The 16860-nt window shown below is 38.3% G+C and overlaps 1 pseudogene; it reads right to left on the bottom strand.

Moving 5' to 3' along the window:
- Nucleotides 1-844: 844 nt before the first annotated feature.
- Nucleotides 845-16860, bottom strand: part of LOC118616911 — a 157856-nt pseudogene continuing 141840 nt past the window's right edge.

The raw sequence follows: 16860 nt of genomic DNA, 5'->3' as shown, positions 1-16860 counted from the left end.
CTTCAGAGAGAGGCAAAATAGGAAGAAAAAATAGAATATTGAAGAAACATGAATAAAACCTATCACAAGTATATATTCTCATTTAACATATAATATATTAAATTCACATTCAGGTGGTTTTGAATTCTATGCATATACCATATGCATCCTTTTGTTCTAACTCTGTAAGAACTTGTAAAATTTGATTTCTGGTCATTTACCTCATTCTCTTAGAAAGGTGTTGCTCATCCAACAGCCGTTTCATTTACTGTTGATAAGAGTGCCTGATATGTTTTCTCCAAACTACACCTTACCTATTTGGGTACATGTATTTCAGATGGAGCTACACCTGTAACTCCAAGTTTGGTTCATTTCATAACCACAGTGTGACACATGCTTGTCCAAACAAGGCAGGTTGATCACGCTGTCCATATTGATTCATAGCAATTGAAACATGATTTTTAATACATCCCAATCAGAATCAATCTGGTACACATGTAACAGCTTTTCAGAAGAAAAACAAAACAAAACTAAAATTCTCTCCGTATTTTTAGATCTGGAGGAAGTTAGACCTACCCTCTGGCAGCCAGTTTTCACTATGTTAATTAAAGCTAATTAAAGTAAAAAGATGTAGACAGGGTGAGACTTTGGAAGTTTGAATAATAAGCTCTGTTTGAAAGTGGAATGGGAATAGAAGAAAAGAACAGAAGCAAAGGCCAACTGTGGGAAGTGTAACCTGTGCAATTATGTAATCTATGAAATAAATGCCCCTTTCTTTCAATAGTTAGTTGGAAGTGAGTTTTCTGGTTACCAGCAAACAAAAGTCCCAACTTGATTCAAATACTGTTCTGAATAGAACATATGCTTACTGAGTGAGGTTTTGCTGTTTCCACAGCTGCTTGTTTGTCATAATTGCCAGGCTCAGGCCTTTGTCATGTAGACAAAGTGCAAGAGACCTGGCTCCCGTGTAAGGTGTAAGGAGACCACACAATGTATGCGCGTTGTTCCTGGAGGCAAGGAAACGGAAATAGCATTCCAAAGCCTTGAGAAGCACCAATACCAATTTATTAGGATTTTATAAGTCATAAGTAAGGAACATTGAAGAGAATTACTGTTTGAAGAGATAACAACACATAATTTGCTAGGTTAGGCTGTAGACATGAATCCTCAGATTTGGATATCACAATAGATTGAAGCAAGAACATGTATTACATTTTCACTGAAATCTCTATCAGTGAGTACCTATGTTTTAATCACAAGAATATCAGTCTTTCTTTACATAGAATTTGATAATGAGAATGATGATCTCATGTCTAGACTTCAGCTTTTAACTCTGCTTCTGCTCAAAGGGGTCTAATGTGTTTCAAAAGCAATCAATCGCATGCCGAAAGCTGCCTGGAAAATTACTTCTGAGACTTCTGAAAATTTAAAAAAAATTTTTTTATAAGAATATAATTTCCATAAAATCCTCTCATCAAGGCACACATCAGGTTTTGGGTGTCTGCCTTCTAGTCAATAAGTGCAAAACCTCATTGAGAGGTCAGTTTTATTGTGATTTTCAAAGAATTGAACAAATATATATTCTCAATCTTTAAACCCACAAACTCTTAAAATTGTGCTTTGGACATCTTGACACCTTTTTTGAGAATCTAATTTCAGAAAAATAAGACATTAAACCAGTTTCACCACTGAAATAATAATCAAGATTTTACTAAATTTTTATAACTAATGTATTGCCCTCAAAGTGTTTCCTCTGCACGAGTAAATTTTAAGTGGGTTTAAAAAATTAAAGACTATGTTATTATGTTACTAATGTGTTGGTAAACTAGTCAAAGGACAATCAAATTCATATACAAAGTAAGATAGTCTATAACATAATGTAAAATTACTCCATGTAACAATGATAATAAAAAGAATATCAAATTGGAATCATAAATAAATGTCTGCATATTTCATATGCATGTTGGAATTTTGAATATAAGTTGTCATCAAATGGTACAGTATTTAATTTGCTTTTTTGATGGCTTGAGGTTAATTGAGAGGTGGGTGGGAAGAAGAGGAAATTAAAAAGAAATTAGAGATTTCCGGTCAAGATGGAGGGTAGGTAAACATGGTATCGCATCCTCCCATAACCACATCAAAATTACAATGAAACTACAGAACAACCATCCTTCAGAACCGCCTGACATCGAGCTGAATGGAAGTCCTACAACTACGGAATTAAAGCAGCAGCCACATCCAGGCTGGTCGGAGGGGCAGAGGGGACGGGCTGGTCCCACACCCACGTGTGGCGGATAAAAATCAGGAGGACACCTCGGCTGGGAAGGTCCTTCCTGAGGACTGAGGGGTCCCCGTCCAACACCAGGTGCCCTGCTCAGGGTTCTAGTGCCAGGAAGAGAGTCCCCATAACTTCTGGCTGGAAAACAGGCGGGAACTGAGGCTCAGGGAGGCTGTTGCTGTGAGAGCCCCAGGCAGCTCCTCTTAAAGGGCCCGCACATGGAATTACTCAGACTTGCTCCCTCTAAGCTCAGAAAGGAGGCAGTTTGAGGGGCGCTGGAGACATAGAGGGAAGAACTGAGCTGTTTGGCCTCGGGACAAGGACTAAAGAGGCGGCTTTCTTCTGGACAGACGTGCTGGTGGAGGCTGATGCTCCTTTGGTGAGCCCTTACCCCACAGGGCAGGCAGACTGCCCCCATATTTGGGACTCCAGCCACCAGACTCACACTGTTTGCCCCACCCTGGTGATTCCCTGAGGCCCCATCCCACCTAACTTTCAGGCCCACCCAAGCTGTTTCCAAAGGCTTTACCATAGAATTGGCCTGTCTTGGATCCTGCTTCAGTTTCCTAAAATCTCTCAAACAAGCAGCATCTGGTCTCAGTGAGCCCCATACATCTCGTTAAGTGTCCCCAGGCCTGGCACCAGAGGCAACCAGCCTTGGTTCACAACTTGGTTTTTCCTGGGCACCTCTAAGCCCAGCACAAGAAGCAGCCATCTGCAGATAATTTTGTAGCTTATGCTGGGTGGCCCTGGATTGAACACAGGCAGTGGCTGACCTTGCCCCAGAACCAACATACTCAGTGGACAGCTTCAGATCACATTAAAACACCACACCACTCAAACACCTCCATAAGTGACACACTCAATGAGTAGACTCACTGGGTACCAAAGCCCTGATAAATTAAGTCTTTCTCAGTGTGGTGGGTCCCTACACAACTGATCCTCCAAGATAGTTAGAGGCCAGTGGTCAGTGGGCACAGCCAGTCCTTGCAGCTGATCACCCTGAGTAAATCCCTCCCACTGATGTACCAATAGCAATCAAGACTCATTTACAACAAAAGGGTGTACAGTCCACACTAGGGGTGCACCTCGAGGTCCCAGCTGGGGTGGTCAGGGTGGCTGTGCCACTGGATCCTACAGGACACCTACAACAATAGGCCACCCTATGAAGCCCAGGAGACATAACAACTCTACCTAATACAACTCTACCTAAAACAATCACAGGGAAGCAGCCAAAAGGAAGAGACAAAGAAACATGTCCGAAATGAAAGAAAAGAACAAAACTCCAGGAAAAGAATCAAACAAAATGGAGATAAGCAATCAGTCAGATGCAGAGTTCAAAACACTGGTTATAAGGTTGCTCAAGGAACTTGGTGAGACATTCAAGAAACTTAGTTAGACCTTCAAGGACCTTAAGGAGACTTCCAAGGAACTTAGTGAGAATATCAGCAACATGAAAAAGGACCAGTTAGAAACAAAGGATGCACTAACATAAATAAAGAATACTTATAGGGAATCAATAGTAGAGTAGGTAAAGCCAATAAGCAAACCATTGATTTGGAATATAAGGAAGCAAAAAATAATAAGAACTGCAAAAAGAAAAAGAATCCAAAAAAAAGGGGATAGTGTAAGGAGCCTCTAGGACAACTTCAAGCATGCTACATTCGCATCTTAGGGGTGCCAGAAGAAAAAGAGAGAGAACAAGAAATTGAAAACCTGTTTGAAAAAGTAATGACAGGAAACTTCCCTAACATGGTGAAGGAAACAGACATATAAGTCCAGGAAGCACAGAGAGTCCCAAACAAAATGTACCCAAAGAGGTCCACACCAAGACACATCATCATCAAAATGCCAAAGGTTAAATACATAGAGAGAATCTTAAAAGCAGCAAGAGAAAAGCAGTTTGTTACCTACAGAGGAGCTTCCATAAGACTTTCAGCTGACTTCTCAAAAGAAACTTTGCAGGCCAGAAAGGAGTGGCAAGAGATAGTCAAAATGATGAAAAGCAACAACCTACGAACAAGATTACTCTATCCTACAAAGCTATAATTTAGAATTGATGGACATATCAAGAGTTTCTCAGATGAGAATAAGCTAAAAAAGTTCATCACCCCCAAACCAGTATTATATGAAATGTTGAAGGGTCTTCTTGAAAGAGAAGAACAAAAATATGAACAATAAAATGGCAATAAATACATATTTATTAACAATTGAATCTACAAACAAAATGAGCAAGCAGAATAGAAACAGACTCATAAATACAGAGAACTTTTTGTTGTTTGCAAATGAGCGGGGGCTGGGGGGATGGGTGAAAAAGGTGAAGGAGTTAAGAAGTACAAATTGCTTGTTAGACTGATGAACCTCAAAGGGAAAGGGGAAGAGGGTGAGATGAGATAAACCAAAGAACTTCTGTGCATATATGCATAACCAATGGACACATACAATAGTGTGGAGAAGGCAGGAGGGGAGTGGGATGGGGGAGGAGTGTGTCAATGGGGAAAAATGGGGGGACATCTGTAATACATTCAACAATAAAGATGAGTTGAAAAAAAGAAATTACAGGCCAAGAATTGTTATCCTAGATTGAGCATTGTTAAATTTAACCTTTGGTAAAATGTTTAATAATCTAGCCCTGGTCAGTTTGGCTCGGTGGTTAGAGCGTCGACCCATGGACCAGAGAGTCCTGGGTTCAGTTTCCACTAAGGGCATGTACCTAGGTTACAGTTTGTCCCCAGCCCCACTTGGGGTCATGTGGGTGGCAACCAGTCGATGTGTCTCTCACATCGATGTTTCTCTCCTTGTCTTCCTCCTTCTCTCCCTCCCACTCTAATGAAGGTAAATGCAAAAAATGTCCTTGAGTAAGGATAAAAAATTTTTTTTAATAATCTACATAATCTAAAACCTGAATTCCAAAAGTAAGAGACATTTTGATCCAGGCCACCAGAGATACTAAGTTATGACTGGTGATCATATATTTTTAGTACAAGACAGCATATAGACATATTTACATATCTTAATGAATGAAATACATGATGGGGCTCAGAATTTCATTGGAAGTTCAAGTACTATGCTAAATAAGAGTGGTGAAGTGGCCTGTCTTGTTCCTGTTCTTAAGGGAAATGCTTTTAGTTTGTGTCCATTAAGTATGATGTTGGCTGTAGGTTTTTCATATACGGTCTTTATTATGTTGAGATATGACCCCTCTATTCCCACTTTGCTGAGCATTTTTATCAGAAATGGTGCTGGATTTTGTCAAATGCCTTTTTAGTGTCTATTGATATCATATTTTTATCTTTCATTTTGTTTATGTGATGTCTCACATTTATTGATTTGCAAATATTGTACCAGCCTTGCGTCCCTGGGATGAATCCCACTTGGTCAAGGCCAATCTTTTAAATATATTGCTGGATCTGATTTGCTAATATTTTTTTGAGGATTTTAGCATCTATGTTCTTCAGGGATATTGTCCTGTAGTTTGTTTTTTTCCATTTGCTGCTCTATTGGGTGTTTTTTTCTACCTTGTCTTCTAACTAATTGATTCAGCCTTCAGCTTCTTCTAATCTACCATTGAATCCTTCCAAGCTATTTTTTATATCAGCTATGTCATTCTTCATTTCCACCTGATTTTTATTTATAGCTTCTATCTGTTTTTGTATGCTGGTGTAACTCTCATTAAGTTTCTTATAGTTCTCACTAAGTTGTTTGAGCACCCATAAAACCATTGTTTTGAATTCTTCTTCTGAGGAATTGCTTGCCTCTGTTTCATGTAGTTCCTTTCTGGTGATTCCTGCCCTTCTTTCATTTGGGGCTTGTTTCTTTGTCTCACCATTTTATGAGTCTGGTAGTTCAGGGCAAGGTGAGGCATAGGCAGGTCAGTTTGAATCAGATAAGACTGCTATGGCTCCCAGCCTTGGCGTGGTGGCCTTCTTGTGGGACCCAGGGGAGTAGTCTCCTTTATCTTCTGAGCTGGGTGCTCTAGGATAGACTTTTGTGTGAGTGATGTGGGCTCTCTGTTGAATTTGGGTCATGATTGCTATTGTCCATTTGTGGGTGGGGCTCAGTCCTTGGGGTTCTTAACTAGGAGTCACAACCCCGGCCCTATTGACCATGTTGTGCCAACTGTTATATAGGTGTTGACAGGACAAAATAAAGCAACCAGACCAAAAAAAGATTCCCCCAAAAAAATGTCCACCTCAACAATAATAGAGGCAAGCACCTCAACAAAAAGACTGAAAGGCACACAGCCAATCAAAAAAACATACTCATACCAACACAAGGAACACTAAGGTACAAGAGCAAAAGAATTAGAAGAGGGGAAAAAAAAAGAAGAAAAAAATTGAAATAAAATAAAAGTAAAGAAGGCAATGTACAAGCAGACTAAAAAAGAAAATATATCAGTTTGAACAATGATACAGCCCCAGGCTCAGCAATATAGTAAAAGACAAACAGAAAACACCCATTCTCACACCCACTCACACACAATGAACAATGCTAGAATGTGTGAGACCAAATGACTTAAAAGGGGTTGAAAAAATGTTTTGAGAATAAAGGCCAGGCAACAGCAGACTAAGCCAAAGGGCACCTTGAACAGATATCAGCACCTACAGTGGTAGTAGCTGATATCAATGAAAATCTTAAAGGACATACAAACAACCAGAAAACAGACATGCATACATGTGCACAAAAAGAATACTAGAAAGCATGAGATCAACAGGGTTAGGAGAGGGGAAAAAGATAAACAAAAATAAGAATATGAAAACAAAGAAGGGTAACTATGAAAAATAAAAGGTAGAAAATAATAACTGAAATAATAATGATAATTTTAGAAGGTAATAATATTAATTTGAATAATTATAGAACAGGAAAATAGAAAATGGGAAAAGAGACAAAAACAATTGAATGTAAAACAAACAGACAAAACCCCACACACCAAAACCACCACCACCACAACAGCAGAAAAAATAAACCCTTGGATCTGGTCATTTTGGAGCTCACTGGATTTTTCTCCATTGTGGTAGGATCTGGCCCCTTGGGTGTGGGTCCCTGTCCTCTTGGGAAGTTCTCTGGTGCAGGTCAGTGTGAATCACTGTCTCTACCTGGTCCATGGCCACCTGGCTGGAGCCCTGCAGGGCATGGTCCTAGGTAGTCCTATGAGCTGAGCTTCCACTAGCCCAGAAGCTGGGTCACCTTCAGGTCTAGCCACTTGTGTGTATTTGTTCCAAGCTGCTTTCTCTTTCCCAAATGGCACTGGGCTCTGCGGGGTATCAGGTCCAGTCAGGGTGGTTTACTCAGATGTGTGTTGGGGGTGGTGCCTGTAGCTTGCAGGAGAGGCAGGCAGTCTCTTCCTCTCCTTCCAATGACTCAGTTCTGCCTGTGTTGCTGGCGCCCCACCCCAAGCAGGTAACAGAAATAAAAAGAAAAAGTGTAATGAAAAGAAAGGAAGGAAAGAAGGAAGAAAGGAAGGGAGGGAGGGAGGGAGGGAGGGAGGGAGGGAGGGAGGGAGGGAGGGAGGGAGGGAGGGGGGAGATTCTTTTTGGCACTTCCATCTTTCTGCAAGGCTGGCTTGCGCTGGGCGAGACTACTGCCCAGGCTCTCATCTGGCCAGACACTGGAATCCCCAACATGTCAGTCCCTGCCACTGGGGTGCAGATTTCCTGCCCTAAGCTGTTTGCTGTTCCACTGGGCGGGGGGTTTTCTCCTGGTCAGATATCCGAGTCCCCAGAGCATCAGGCACTGCCGCTGGGGTGCCCGTCTGATCTTCAGCTCAGAGCTGTTCCCCAGGTTGGGGGAGGGCACCTCTTCTTAGCTGTTGGTGGGGAAGAAAGGGACTCTTTCCCCAGGCACCAAGTGTGCCCCCCTTTTCTTCTCTGTTGCTCTCCTTTGGGGATCTCTGTGTGGTGCTGAGTCCCCGCTTTTCCAGGGGCTGGAGCTGCACCCAGCCTGCACCTTCCCTCGGCTTCCAAGCCGCGCCACACTGTGCAGCCTGTGATTTCCTTCTCCTGCTTCCCCATCTCCTCTCTGCCCTCCACGGCCCCATTCACAGTATTTCGTCTAGTTCAGGTGTTTTGTCAGGCCAAGTGCTCTGCAGTTGAGCCTCAGGTCTGGTCCTGGGGTTAGAGCCATCGGATGGGACTTTCTTAGGCTTCCACGGTCTGGAGCATTCACCTACATGGATGTTTCCATCATTCCCTCCCTTCCTTTCTCTCTAAAAAAAAAAAAATCAACGAAAAAAGGAACTGTAAATAAAATCGTGAAAAAATATAAAAAATCATTTTGCCAAAGGTATAATGAATAATGCATATAATGCATAATTTTTTAATTCAACTTTTACTAACATATAGTATTGCATATTACTGAATAGAGCATGTCATACCTGAATTCATAATGAATGCAGAGTGATCATAGTTTTGAATTTTTAAAAGTTGGTGAGAGGGGTATATGAAACTTTGCATTTTATTAATTGCTTCACTCTATGTATTAAGTGTTTTATCATGTTCAAGAATTATCTTATATTTCTTCTTGGTCCCAAGCTTTGTCATTGGTACAATGAGAGTTGCACTCAAGTATCAGTTTCAGATCATTTGAACACTCATGTCTATAGCTAGAAACATCAGAGGATATGAAGCAAAACAGGCAGGATGTCATGAATTTCACTTCCCAACGGATAGACACCTAATGCCCTTCCAGGATGAAAGGGAAAAAGAAAAAGCAATTAAGTTTTTATGTAGTTGTGTAAATTCTGATAGAAAATCATTCCATTCTCTATATCAGCATTTTTCAACTGGTATGGCCACAAGGATTTTTAAAAATTGCAATACCTGACTACTCAGCCAGGGGTACCAACCTCTTTTCCCTTAGATTGTCAAAATATAAAATGACAACAGGTACAACAGCTGTCTAGTATGAATGAAATGAAGATTATACCTATTTTGTTTTTCAGATTGGCAAAAATATATTTGTTAATGTGCTGTAGAATTTTAATAATTACTTTAGGTGTGTCATGAAATAAAAAAAAAAACATTGAAAATCTCTGCTTTATAAAAATATTTGTCAAAAATTTTAGGGGAAACGGAGGCTCTGAACTCATCTATGTAAGGTAAATGGCAAATACATCTTCAGTATTCTTTGAATGTCAACAAAATCAGCAAATGATCACAACTGGCACTTGTAATAAGCACTAGTTATGGTTGATATATGAGATAATTACAGTGCTTGGCTGGAAAATTTAATAAATCCCAGAATTGTTATATTCTAAAATCTATTTTTATGGAAATTAAACCTGAATATTCCATTTATTACAACAGGAGAACTATACAAGTATTTCTGACAGACCCAATCAAACACTGTGTCAACTCATGAAAAGTAATTGCTTCTGAAGGCTTGGAAAAAGTACTGTACTTTCTAAAACTAAGTGGTTTCATATCAAAATAGAGCAAACTTTATAATTTTCACAACACAATGCATTTCATACGATTCCAATACCTGTTTTGACATAGAACTAAAAAAAAAAAAAAAAAATGTGATAGTTTAAAATATATATGGGAAATTTGCAAAACTTTATTCACTTACAGTTTAATTTTTCTTAAAGTAAAATATTTTATTCAGGTCAGGTGCCTTATTGTTTTTTGTTTTTTTTCCACCATATCTAAATGGGGTGTGTGTGTGTGTGTGTGTTTTCCATTCCCTTTTAGCATTAATTTGTGTGTAGATTATTAAAGGCTATATAAAAGATTATTCAAAGTAAGATATTTTGCATGGTTTGAGTTCCATATACAAGGTCAATAATTTGGTCTCAACTAAGTAGACAACCATGTAGCTACTTTATCATTAATTCAGTTGAACCAATTTTTTGCTCAAAATGATAATCCATATTAGCTCAGCACTTGGTGGTGTCAGTGTTCTAGATTGTGTTCATTCAAATAGGTTTGTAGTGCTATCTTATTATTTCTTTAATTAGCATTTCCTTTAAGACATATGATGTGGAGCATCCTTTGTTTTTTTTTTTTTTTACCTGTATATTTGCCATCAGTATATCTTCTTTGGTAAGGTGTCTCTTAAGATCTTTGGCCCATTTTTTAATCAAGTTGCTTTCTTATCGTTGAATTTTAAGAGTTTTTTTTTATATTTTTGACCCGTCCCGCAGGTCGAGCAACGAGGACTCTAGAGGGGGAGTGAGGATGAGGAGGGACAAGAGACACGCGAAATGGAGACAAGACAGGATTCTGATCAAGTCTCATTTATTCAGGGGTTAATTCATACAATATATAGGGCAAGAAGCACCTGTTGCCAAGCACCAGGCTTGCCCGAAGCAATTCTAGGAAATACTACAAAAGGAACAAAAGGTCAGTAAAGACTGGCTGATGAGTAAATGGTTACTTAAAGAAATGCAAAATACAGAGATAAAGAAATGCAGAACACAGAGATATTCTGCCTTGGGGCAGGTGATGGCAGAGCAGATTGTAACAAAATTGAAGCCATGCAAAATGTCTCCCACATATTTTAAATAATAGTCCTTTATCAGATGTATCTTTTTAAACTGAGATGTAAATAACATAATATTGTGTAAGCTTAAGGTATACAATGTGTTGATTTGATACATTTTTATATTGCACTGTGATGATCACCACAGCATTAGCTGACACCTCTACTTTATCACATACTTATTATTTCTTTTTCGTGGTGAGAACAGTTAAGATCTATTCTCTCAGCAACTTTGAAGTTTACAATACAGTATTGTTGACTCTAATAATTATGCTATGCATTACATATCCAAAATTTATTTATGTATTATTTACAATTGTGCACTCTTTAATAAAATCTCAGCAAATCTTCCATATCCCGTTCCCTGGTAAACATCATTATACTATTCTATTCTGTTTCTCTGAGTTTGGCTCTTTCAGATTTCACATGTAAGTGATACCAAGCGGTGTGTCTTTATCTGTCTGATTTATCTCACTTAGCATAATTCCCTCAAAAGATCCATCCATAGTGTTGCAAATAGGAGTATTTCTTTCTTTGATGGATGAATAATATTGTGTGTGTGTGTGTGTGTGTGTGTGTGTGTATCTCACATCTTTATCCATTCATCCATTTATGGACACTTAGGTTGTTTCTATATCTTGGTATTGTGGATGGTGCTGCAATAAACACAGCAGTACATAGATATTTTTATGTACTTTATATTTTCCTTTGGCTATAGACCCAGAAGTGGGATTAATGGATCACATGTAGTTTTATTTGTAACTGTTTGAGAAAACTTCATATTGATTTCCATAATAGCTAAACCAACTTCCATTCCAACCAACAGTGCACAAGGGTTCCCTTTTCTGCACATCTTCCTCAACACTTGCTATTGCTTGTATTTTTTGTGGTAGCCATTCTAACAGGAATGAAGTGGTATCTCTGTGTGGTTTTGATTTGTATCTCCCTAATGATTAGCTTAGCACCTTCTCTTGCACATGTTGGTCATTCAGGTGTCTTTAAAAAAAAAGTCTATTCAGTTTCTCATCTCAACCTATTTTTTAATTGGACTTTTATATTTTGTTATTGAGATGTTTAAGTTATTTTATATTTTTATATTAACCCTCTATCAGATATATGATTTGAAAATATTTTATCTCGCCCTGGCCGGTTTGGCTCAGCGGTTAGCGCGTTGGCCTGTGGTCCAGAGAGACCCGAGTTCGGTTCCCACTAAGGGCACGTACCTCGGTTGCAGTTTGTCCCAGGCCCTGGTTGGTCGTGCGGCAGCCACTCGATGTGTCCCTTTCACATCGATGTTTCCCTCTCTCTGTCTCTCTTCCTCTCTCTCCCTCCCACTCTGTCTGAACAAAAAATGGAAAAATGTCCTCGGATGAGGATAAAAAAAAAAAAAAAGAAAATATTTTATCTCATTCTATAGGTTACGTTGTTTTTTAATTTATATTTTAAATTCTTACCTGAGGATGTGTTTTTATTGATTTTTAGAGGGAAAAAGAAAGATCGATTTGAGAGAAAAACATCTATCTATTGCCTCCTGTAGGTGCCCCAACCTGGGATCGAACCCACAACCTAGGTATGTCCCCTGACTGGGAATCAAACCTGCAACATTTTGGTGTACAAGACAGCACTCTAACCAACTGAGCCACCCAGAGGTGGCAGGTTGTTTTATTATATTCACAGTGAATGTCCTTTATTTTTATAATTTGTCGAAAACTGGCATTTAAATTTCAAAGTTCATATTACAAAATGACCAGAAGCATTTTGAAAATTTCAACAATGCTTACGAGCTTTTCTTTGGTGACACAAACAAGGCTGTTATTCCATGTCCAAAATGCAGGACTTGGCCCTTGTGGACATGCTGTACATCCTGCGGATACTCAGGCCGTGCTGCTCAGGACCCGTCTGTGGCTTCTCCTTCATCTCCCCTTCACCATCATGGGGCGGGGGGGGGGGGGGGCTGACCTGCGTTCTCTGCCAGGCGTCTGCCCCACCGCAGCGAGCCCTTCAGCGGCTCCACACTGGCACAGTCGATGTGTTTGCTGCAGGGTCTTGATCCCTTCTGCATCCTCTGCAAATGGTCCACCTTTCTCCTTGTCAATTGGCAAACCAGCACCCGGATTGAAAGTTTTGCCTCTGCTGGCAATATTCTTTATAACTTGTGCAGCCCCTTTGCCTTTGAAAATTTTCTCTGCTTCCTCATGCTCTTTTAGTTTCCCCTTCTGAAAATCCAGCACTCTGACTTGTGAAACTATAAATTCTATACAGTCTGCAATGCTTTTTATCAGTTATAGGATTTCTTAAAATACTCAGATAAGTCAGTGATTTGAGAGATACCAAAGTGTCCAGATCACCTAGTTCCACAAGACTATAATTGGTGAGAATGAATTCTGTCAGGTCGGACAGAGCTTGATCAAGTCTCTCACTTATGTACATATTCTATTGTTTTTCACTAATAATGTTTCAGTCTTATTAATGAAGGAAAAACCATCCAGTATCCTGATTTCATTGTCAGAAAGTCAATAGCATCAAACTAGTCTAAGGTAGAACTTAGATTTCCTATGACAGGAATTTTATATCCCAGGAGGTCCAGCGCAGGTCCAGCCGGGCATTGGTATACTGCATTCCCTGTTGGATAGACTCCACTTTCAACCCCGGCCATCCTGCTCCTGGTGCAAGGCCGGCCGTGGGTTGCCTCTGGCCAGCTAGAACCCCTTATGCATTCATTTTGTTGACTGTTTCCCTTGCTCTGCAGATGCTTTTTAGTGTGATGTAGTCCCAGTTGTTGATTTTCCTTGTGCTTTTGGTGTCATATCCAAAAAATGTTTGCCAAGACCAAGGGAAGTTCTTCCTACTGTTTTTCCTCGAAACACAGTGTTATGATATCAGATCTTATGTTTATGTTTCTAATTAATTTTGAGCTACTTTTGTGGATGGTATGAAATAAAATTCCAATTTCATTTTTTTTGCATATGGTTATCCAGTTTTCTCAACACTCTGTTAAGGAGAGTATCCTTTCCCCATTAAGTGTTCCTCTCTTCCTTATTAAATGTTAGTTGACCATACATATGTGGAGGTTTATCTCTGGGCTGTCCATTATGTTCCATTAGTTTATGTGTTTATTTTTATGTCATTACCATACAGTTTTAATTACTATAGTATTAAAACCATAGTAAGTATTGTAGTGCGGTTGGAAATCAAGAAGTCTGCTGTCTCCAGCTACGTTCTTTCATGAGATCGCTTTGGCTATGTGGAGTCTTTTCTGGATCCATCCAAATTTTAGGGTTATTTTTTCCCCCTACTTTTGTGAATTGAAAACTAAAGACCAATATCTCTGATGAATATAAATATAAAAATTCTCAGAAAATGTTAGCAAAATCAACACAGAAATAAATTGCATTTCTCTACATTAACAATAAAATATCTGAAAAATAAATAAAGAACACTATCTTGTTCAGCATCAAAAACAATAAATTACTTAGGAATAAATTTAACCAAGGAAATGAAAGATCTGTGCAATGAAAATTGTAAGACTTGGATGTAAGAAATTAAAAAGGACAAATGGAAAATTATCCTATTTGTGGATCAGAAGAGTAAATATGTATTCTTAAAATGCCTACTACTCAAAACCATCCACTTAGATTTAATGCAAGCTATCAAAATTCCAATGTCATTTTACATAGATGTAACTTTTATATTTTCTCTTACTCTTTGGCTTGTCTTTTAATTCTCTATTCATTATTGATGACAAAGTAGAAGAAGTTTTTAATTTTAATGAAGTCCAGCTGATTAATATTTTTTCACGGATTGTATTTTTTTTTTAATCCTCACCCAAGGACATTTTGTTCAGATAGAGTGGGTGGGGGAGAGAGAGAGAGAGAGAGAGAGAGAGAGAGAGAAACATCAACGTGAAAGGGACACATCAAGTGGTTGCCACCCACATGACCCAACCAGGGTCGAGGACAAACTGCAACCGAGGTACATGCCCCTAGCGGAAACCGAACCCAGGTCTCTCTGGACTGCAGGCCGACACTCTAACCGCTGAGCCAAACCAGCCAGGGCATGGATTTTATCTTTGATGTTGTATCTAAAAAAGTCATATTTAAAGTCACCCAGATTTTCTCTTACTCTATTTTCTAAAAATGTTATAGTTTGTTTTTCAGTTTGGACTGTGATCCACCTTTCAGTTATGTTTTGTGCTTAATGTAAGTTCTGTATCTAGATTCACTTTTTTTTGTATGTAAATACATAAATGTGCATTTGTTCCTGCATCACTTGTTGAAAGCCTTTAAAAAAAATTCCCAAGACCTTTTCTTTTACTGGAATTTTCTTTTTCTAGAAATTTATTTAGTGGATACCATATTCAAACAAACAAACAAACAAATGGTCTAAGCTGATAATTAGACAGTTTTTTGCATTTGTTTTCTTATTCTCCCATGTTCTTTGATAATTTATATTTTCTAAGGAATAATTTCTATTCCAAGTGTTTTTTCTTTTACTTTTTCTCATCTTTATGTTGAAAGATTCCCTCTGGTGTTTTGTGATTCTCGACTGTCTTATCATAGAAGAGATTGTGTCACTGAGCATCTGATATGTTTTTGAATAAATTGCAGAAGTAGACATTTGGCTTGAAGCCCATACATAGGTACATTGGGAGAAGTGTGCCCTGGGTAATGCCAACATTATCTGCACACTTTTTTTCTCAGAAAGTTTATTCTTCTTGTGGAGAAATACACTTCAATGAATGGGCACTTATCTCATGTTGAGAGTGTGGTGATTGTGGATGGAGATATTCCACTAATAGATCTTTAATGACGAAATTTCAGGCATACATCTCGTTCCTGCATCCTGCAGGCTTAGTGCTTCCTAGTACCTGAGCTCGTAGAGATTCCACAGAGCAAATGCGCTCCTGCTTTTCACATAGATTTGGGCTTCCTTACCTGTGTCTCAATTTTTACTCATGAATTTGTATGTGCCTTTCATCTTACAAAATACTTTTGAAATATATTTCATTCACTGATGGACCCTCTCAGTTCATTTTATTCTTGCAATTTTTATCTTTTTATTAAGTTTCCCTCGTTTTAATGGTGTGTTTGTAAGGGAGTATGAATGAAAATGTGTTAGGCTCGTCATCCTAAACAAGAAACACCATATGGCTTTTATATCTTAATTATCTTTAAGAAACTGATATTATCTGCTTATTTTTCTCTCCCTTCTCTTGTTTTATTAGTTGCCAGATCTTATTTCAATCATACTTTCAATTCAGTAAATCCCTAATAGATTCTTTTGCTTCAAATAAGTTCTTTGTATTCATCACACTGTATGTATGTGAAACTATTCAATTTTTAATTCTCTACTTTCCTCAATCTCTTTCTCATAAATATTCTTGTATCTCTTTTACTCTCTCTCTCTCTCTCCAGTGTTGCATCTCCAATCTCTGCATTCAAATTGTGTCTGTAAATGTACTTAATCAGTCAGTGATGCAGGTGTGTCTCATACAAAGGTTAAAACAATTAAATATAAATGAATAATGTAGTAAATCGCCAATTTACTAAGCCATCTTTATAAACACATGTAAATATTGTGATGATAAAAATTGAATAGTTGTGTAGTCAGTGGGGGCATTTTAGGGGATAATACTATAAAAAGGCCTCTGGTTCTTTAAAACGTCAGTGTGTATTTATATTCATATTTACTCAATTTCAAGAACCTAATATTCCAATGGTTTAGTTTTTTTAAACAGACATATTTTTCCCTGGAGTTTTAATTAGTTTTTAACAATTTCAAGTAAGTGTCAACAATAATTCTCTTTTCTATTGCTTATCAAACAGCACAGAAGATCACAGTGACAGATGTTTCATATTCCAGTAAACATCCATCAAGAGTTTGAGTCTTTTACAATACTATATAAAATAGAAATAATTGTTATTTATCCATTAGCAGTCTGATATGAGTGTATTAATACTTTTGCTCATGTTAATTCAAATTTTAATAATTCACTTTAGTGAATATCTCAATTTAATTCACAAAGCTTCATTCTTTAGTTTCTCATAATGTGGTTTCAGCATTTTTACTGATGCTTTTCTTTCATTTATTCACATAATTCACTCCTATCTTTTTATTTTCAC

Source organism: Molossus molossus, unplaced genomic scaffold (assembly GCF_014108415.1).
Source record: "Molossus molossus isolate mMolMol1 unplaced genomic scaffold, mMolMol1.p scaffold_m16_p_5, whole genome shotgun sequence".
Taxonomy (NCBI): Eukaryota; Metazoa; Chordata; class Mammalia; order Chiroptera; family Molossidae; genus Molossus; species Molossus molossus.
Note: the sequence above shows the minus strand (reverse complement) of the source record. Positions and strands in the feature narration are given on the sequence as shown.